Source organism: Ranitomeya variabilis, chromosome 2, assembly GCF_051348905.1.
Source record: "Ranitomeya variabilis isolate aRanVar5 chromosome 2, aRanVar5.hap1, whole genome shotgun sequence".
In the NCBI taxonomy this organism is placed as follows: domain Eukaryota; kingdom Metazoa; phylum Chordata; class Amphibia; order Anura; family Dendrobatidae; genus Ranitomeya; species Ranitomeya variabilis.
The window spans coordinates 68,246,146-68,253,696 of record NC_135233.1 but is presented as its reverse complement, the minus strand read 5'-3'; the positions used below and the strand labels follow the sequence as shown (position 1 = coordinate 68,253,696).

At 34.4% G+C, this 7,551-nt stretch overlaps 1 long non-coding RNA gene across 1 annotated transcript; it reads left to right on the top strand.

Moving 5' to 3' along the window:
* Positions 1–1,848: 1,848 nt before the first annotated feature.
* On the top strand, positions 1,849–7,070 carry LOC143809094 (uncharacterized). Its single transcript, XR_013222066.1, has 3 exons — positions 1,849–2,059; positions 2,430–2,548; positions 6,965–7,070. It is a non-coding gene; the product is annotated as an uncharacterized LOC143809094 (long non-coding RNA).
* The last annotated feature ends 481 nt before the right edge of the window (positions 7,071–7,551 follow it).

Genomic DNA, 7,551 nt, shown 5'->3' with positions numbered 1-7,551 from the left:
AAAGGGAGAATAATCTTGCCAAATCTGTACATCTGTGCCAGTGCTGTCTGCGGTATCTGTCATTCATTTTGTGCCACAGAAAATATACTGTGATATAGTAGGCCTGATTAAATCACTTGTCTCCCATAAAAAAATAAATAAAGGGAGAATAATCTTGCGAAATCTGTGCATCTGTGCCAGTGCTGTCTGTGGTATCTGTCATTCATTTTGTGCCACAGAAAATATACTGTGATATAGTGGGCCTGATTAACTCACTTGTCTCCCATATAAATAAAAAAAATTAAAATAAAGGGAGAATAATATTGCCAAATCTGTGCATCTGTGCCAGTGCTGTCTTTGGTATCTAGCACAAAAAAAGGGAATATTCAAAGTATAGAAGAAATCCCCAAAGAAGAGTGTTTGTAACAATATATAAATTTATTAGATCATAAAATACAAAAATAACACACAATTATAAGCAGGGTAGGGCTAATTAAACAGGAAAAAGAGCCCGACTAACCACATATATCAAAAAATTACTGGTAAGCCTTACAGCCAAAAGATATAAATATAAGTCAAAAAATGAAAATTACCAATATAAACATAGAATATCAAGGTCTGGATCTATATTAGATAGCAAAATAATTAATGAAATAGCAGAAAAATTCAGAAAGCTATATTTGCCTAGCACAGCCAGCACGAGATACATAAATACAAAGTGCCATAGTGCTTGATGCCGCAAGGATTTGGATCTAAACATGTGAGCGGACTGTGCTGAGCAGCATAGGTGAATTAAACTGGCGTGAAACTCCTGATACAAAGTGCCATAGTGCCATAATGAAAATGCAGCAATGGTTTGGATCTAGAGACAATGCTAGCCAATACAATTAGAGCTGTTTAGTATGTCATATTACCTACGATAGAATGTGGAAATCGGGCCCCAGCCTGTCGCCTCAACGCGCGTTTCGCCGATCTTCGTCAGGAGGCGTGGCTTAGCTCATGTGTATTGTGCCTTATATAGTGCCGATAGCAAATAGGAAGAAGGCGCCGCTTTTGTATCGGCGCATGCGCAGGAGTCGCCGCATTGTTGAGGACACTTCCCGCAGCGCCCGTGGAGCGCAAGCGATCCACCGTCGCTTAGCGACAGTGATCACGTGCGAACCCAAGGGGCGTGTTAGGAAGATCCAAATGCCGCGATCCTGGGCATGCGCACTAGCAGGCCGAGTGCTTTGCGGAGATGGACTTCACTACATTATCAAGCACATGTGGCAGATATATTAAGTGCTGCCACATATATATAGAAACTATCATATAAGGATATCTAACTAAGGACATCAGTAATTAGCTGCGATAATAGCAGGTATATAGTAAAGCATAGGAATTTTGGAAATGATCTTAATTATATATATCTCCTATGCATATATGGTGCCGATAAGTTAAACCATGTTATTGTGTTAGTGAAAGTAATAAAATTAATAAATTAGTAGTAAATAATAACTCATAAAAATCATAAGGGGCTATAAAGCCCTAAATATCGGTGATCCACCATAATATCCACAAGCATATATCGGAGCATAGAGATTATTATAAAAACATTTCCATTCATATATATCATATATTTATATATTAAAAATATGTAAACCTATAAATATAGTATAGAATAGTGCAAGGATAAGTGAAGTGATGTACAGATAAAATTTTAATACAATTAATTAATATATAATAAAACTAACATTATACAATTAATATATAAAAAATATATAGCAATTTATGCAAATAATATATCGTATTAAGTGATGAAATTATTTTATAAAATATATATAAAATAATATAATAAATATACGTGATAAATAGTGAATTAATTATGTATATAGATATATATAGGAAATATAAAATATATATGTGGTTAGATAGAACGATTAAGGCATTACAATCAATATAACCATATATTCTTTGTTTCTTCATATATTCCAGAAATATCAGTGGTCATAAATGATAAGGTGTCCGTATAGTAGATAAGTAATGGTTAACAATGAAGAAGTCCGCCGTCCCTCAACATTCTTCATATTACGTAGTAAAGGTAAGCACTGCATCAGTAGCACTATATAAATAAGCAAATAGAATATTAAAAACACAATTAAAAAAAAAAACAATATAATACACATGGTAAAAGAAAAGTTAAAATACTAAGACCCTGAGTGAAATATAAGGGGTTTATAGGAAGGATCCAAATCCATGACTCTCGTTTAACCCATATGGTACCAGAGTGTTAAGACGGTAGATCCAACGACTCTCGACTTGAGATAGGATTTTAAATAAATTACCACCCCTTAGACCGAGATTTACCTGATCAATAGCTATAACTTGGAGACCCCTTGCATTAGATTCATGTGCTGTCTTAAAATGTCTAGGGATTGTCTTTAATTGTTCTCCCTCTTTGGCTTTTTTAGATTTTTCAATATCTCGCACATGCTCTCGTATTCTCACCCGGAGCTCTCTAGTTGTCATTCCAATATATATGCGATTACATGGACAGCGTGCAAGATAGATCACACCCTGGGATGAGCAGGTAAGATATTTTCTAATTGAGAATTTCTTTGATCCATCGGAGCTAGAAAATTCTTTACTTTTTATAGTATTCTCACAGGCTTTACATCTTTTACAGGGAAAAAACCCTTGGATTTCCCCAAAAATGTTAGTCTGTGTATGATCTTTCTTTGGGTCATAATGGCTTTTGACTAATAAATCAGATAAATTTCTAGCTCTTTTGGCTGTAATTAGTGGTTTTGGGGTCAGTATTTTTTTCAAAATTGGGTCCACCATCAACACGTTCCATCTTTCGTGTATAATCTTAGTCAATTGGTTCCATTGACTATTATATGGTGTAATGAGTCTCACATCTTTGTTACTTGTAGGTTCTTGTTTTTTCTTGTTGGAATATAGCAATTGATTCCTAGTTGAATTTCGTATTTTATTATATGCTTGTCTAATTGGGCGATGCCCATATCCTCTTTCTCTAAACCTAGAGTATAAGTCTTTCGCTTGTTCTTCATATGCTTTTTCCGTTGAACAAATTCTTTTAGCCCTTACATATTGACTGATAGGAATGGATTTAATTGTAGAGGGTAAATGAGATGAGGTAGCATGCAAGATCGAATTTGTTGCTGTTGGTTTTCTATAGATATTTGTATCGATTGATCCATTGGGATCAACCGAAATATCAATATCTAAAAAAGTGACTTGCCGTCCATACGAATAAGTTAAAAAAATATTCATATCATTTTTATTCAGCTGAGTCATTAAGATGTTCAGTTCGTCAATAGTCCCCTCCCATACAAAAATAATATCGTCAATATATCTTGACCAATTGTGTACTTTCTCAATACCCGATATTGACGAGCATTGGAAAATATCACGTTCCCATAATCCCAAAAACAGGTTGGCATATGAGGGGGCGCAAGCCGCCCCCATAGCCGTACCCTGCAATTGGAGATAGGTTTGGCCTTTAAATGTAAAACAATTATGGGTTAAAATGAATTCTAAGAGCATCAGAAGAAGTTCCACTAGTGATCTTTCCAAATTGCTGTTATTCAAGAACCATGAGACTGCTGCTAGGCCTTGAGAGTGTTGTATTGATGAGTATAAGGCCTCTACATCTGCTGTAACGAGAATCATATTCTCATCTAGGTGGAGTTGATCCAATCTCTTTAGGGCTGCCGTTGTGTCAAGTATATGTGATGGCAAGGTAGTAACTATTGGTTTTAGGTAATAATCAATGATTTTACAAATTATTTCATTAAGACTATCATTGCCAGACACAATGGGTCGGCCTGGTGGATCTACAGAATCTTTATGTAATTTTGGTAAAAGGTAAAATGTTGGCAATTTAGGCTTTAAGGTTTCTATTGTTTCAAGCAATTTTTTAGGAATAATTCCCTCAGTATAAGCCTCCATTAAGATATTAACTAATTCATTCTGATGTTGTTGAAGAGGAATATATGTTAGTTTCTTATAACATCTATCATTATGTAAAATTTTGAAGGCCTGTCTTTCATATAAATCATTGGGCCAAATAACTAGATTGCCACCTTTATCAGCTCTTTTAAACGTGACATCAGTCCAACTCTGTAGTTCCTGAATGATTTTTTTCTCATTTACGTTAGATGTATTGGGATAGTATTTATGATTAATTTCCTCAATATCTTTAGTGACTAATTTGACAAAAATCTCCACTGCAGGGCATACATTAATATTAGGAAATTTTTTTGATTTGTCAAATATAAAAGTAGGAAATTTGCTCACCCTTTCCTCATGATCACTTTCTTGCCATAAAGATTCCAGGATAGTAAGTGTTTCCCTTTCTTCCTCATCATTCAAAGTCAAGCCCATTTTAGATTTTTCATGAAATCTTTTCAAGATTATTTTTCTGGCAAATAAATGTACATCCTTTACAGTTGTAAATGGGTCTAGATGTTGTGGAGGAGAAAAGGTCAGACCTTTTTCAAGCAAAGATGTATGTTCATTAGATAGAATGTGAGAGGATAGATTTATTACCTTAGGGTGATCATTTCTTTTAAGGCTTGCTCCTTGTCTCCCTTGATAGCCTTTTTTGCCTCCAAATCTGGTCTTGATCCGTCTTGAGTTAAACTGTTCATGTTCATGGGTTGAAGCTATACTGCTTGTTGTAGATGCAATTGAGGAGCTAGATGGACTTCTGGTGTTAAGATTATTTTCATTAAGTCCTCTGTATTGCCAACGAAACACTTTTTTCTGGTCATAATCCTGTTTATCCCGTGAAAATTTCTTTACTTTTGCAGTGCTGATCTGCTGTTCCCATTTTTCGATATCAATATTAACCTCTGTATAGAACTTGCTTAGTTCCTCAGCGGTTAACTTTTCCGTTAATTCTTTTTGTAGGTCATTTAGTTGATTATCAATGTCGTCTAATAACGACATATTTTTACAATTGATAATTTCCATGAATGATATTGAACAGGCAGATGCAGTATTGGCCCATTTATTTGTTAATTCAGCATCATCTAAGCCAAAGGTGGGATATAATTGTATTCGTAAACCCCTAGGGACAATTCCTTGTTGTATATAATTTTCCAATGTTGTTTTTGTCCACCAAATTTTAGTTTTTTTATTCATAAGGTTTTTATATTTGGATATAAGTTCCTTTTTATCACTCTGGGTAGAATTAAAATTAATAGCGGTACCCTGCTTAAATAGATTAGCAGCTTTATCCAGCCAGCTCTTTTCTCTGGCTTTGAGATCCATGGGGAATAAACACTGTTATAAAACAGAATATTAGTAATTAGAACATCTGATTCCACCAAATGATTTCTTTCTTAAATAAATCACTCAAACAGCATATAGCACAAAAAAAGGGAATATTCAAAGTATAGAAGAAATCCCCAAAGAAGAGTGTTTGTAACAATATATAAATTTATTAGATCATAAAATACAAAAATAACACACAATTATAAGCAGGGTAGGGCTAATTAAACAGGAAAAAGAGCCCGACTAACCACATATATCAAAAAATTACTGGTAAGCCTTACAGCCAAAAGATATAAATATAAGTCAAAAAATGAAAATTACCAATATAAACATAGAATATCAAGGTCTGGATCTATATTAGATAGCAAAATAATTAATGAAATAGCAGAAAAATTCAGAAAGCTATATTTGCCTAGCACAGCCAGCACGAGATACATAAATACAAAGTGCCATAGTGCTTGATGCCGCAAGGATTTGGATCTAAACATGTGAGCGGACTGTGCTGAGCAGCATAGGTGAATTAAACTGGCGTGAAACTCCTGATACAAAGTGCCATAGTGCCATAATGAAAATGCAGCAATGGTTTGGATCTAGAGACAATGCTAGCCAATACAATTAGAGCTGTTTAGTATGTCATATTACCTACGATAGAATGTGGAAATCGGGCCCCAGCCTGTCGCCTCAACGCGCGTTTCGCCGATCTTCGTCAGGAGGCGTGGCTTAGCTCATGTGTATTGTGCCTTATATAGTGCCGATAGCAAATAGGAAGAAGGCGCCGCTTTTGTATCGGCGCATGCGCAGGAGTCGCCGCATTGTTGAGGACACTTCCCGCAGCGCCCGTGGAGCGCAAGCGATCCACCGTCGCTTAGCGACAGTGATCACGTGCGAACCCAAGGGGCGTGTTAGGAAGATCCAAATGCCGCGATCCTGGGCATGCGCACTAGCAGGCCGAGTGCTTTGCGGAGATGGACTTCACTACATTATCAAGCACATGTGGCAGATATATTAAGTGCTGCCACATATATATAGAAACTATCATATAAGGATATCTAACTAAGGACATCAGTAATTAGCTGCGATAATAGCAGGTATATAGTAAAGCATAGGAATTTTGGAAATGATCTTAATTATATATATCTCCTATGCATATATGGTGCCGATAAGTTAAACCATGTTATTGTGTTAGTGAAAGTAATAAAATTAATAAATTAGTAGTAAATAATAACTCATAAAAATCATAAGGGGCTATAAAGCCCTAAATATCGGTGATCCACCATAATATCCACAAGCATATATCGGAGCATAGAGATTATTATAAAAACATTTCCATTCATATATATCATATATTTATATATTAAAAATATGTAAACCTATAAATATAGTATAGAATAGTGCAAGGATAAGTGAAGTGATGTACAGATAAAATTTTAATACAATTAATTAATATATAATAAAACTAACATTATACAATTAATATATAAAAAATATATAGCAATTTATGCAAATAATATATCGTATTAAGTGATGAAATTATTTTATAAAATATATATAAAATAATATAATAAATATACGTGATAAATAGTGAATTAATTATGTATATAGATATATATAGGAAATATAAAATATATATGTGGTTAGATAGAACGATTAAGGCATTACAATCAATATAACCATATATTCTTTGTTTCTTCATATATTCCAGAAATATCAGTGGTCATAAATGATAAGGTGTCCGTATAGTAGATAAGTAATGGTTAACAATGAAGAAGTCCGCCGTCCCTCAACATTCTTCATATTACGTAGTAAAGGTAAGCACTGCATCAGTAGCACTATATAAATAAGCAAATAGAAGTATCTGTCATTCATTTTGTGCCACAGAAACTATACTGTGATATAGTGGGCCTGATTAAATCACTTGTCTCCCATAAAAAAAATAAAAAATAAAGGGAGAATAATCTTGCCAAATCTGTGCATCTGTGCCAGTGCTGTCTGTGGTATCTGTCATTTATTTTGTGCCACAGAAAATATACTGTGATATAGTGGGCCTGATTAAATCACTTGTCTCGCATATAAATAAAAAAAATTAAAATAAAGGGAGAATAATCTTGCCAAATCTGTGCATCTGTGCCAGTACTGTCTGTGGTATCTGTCATTCATTTTGTGCCACAGAAAATATACTGTGATATAGTGGGCCTGATTAAATCACTTGTCTCGCATATAAATAAAAAAAATTAAAATAAAGGGAGAATAATCTTGCCAAATCTGTGCATCTGTGCCAGTGCTGTCTGT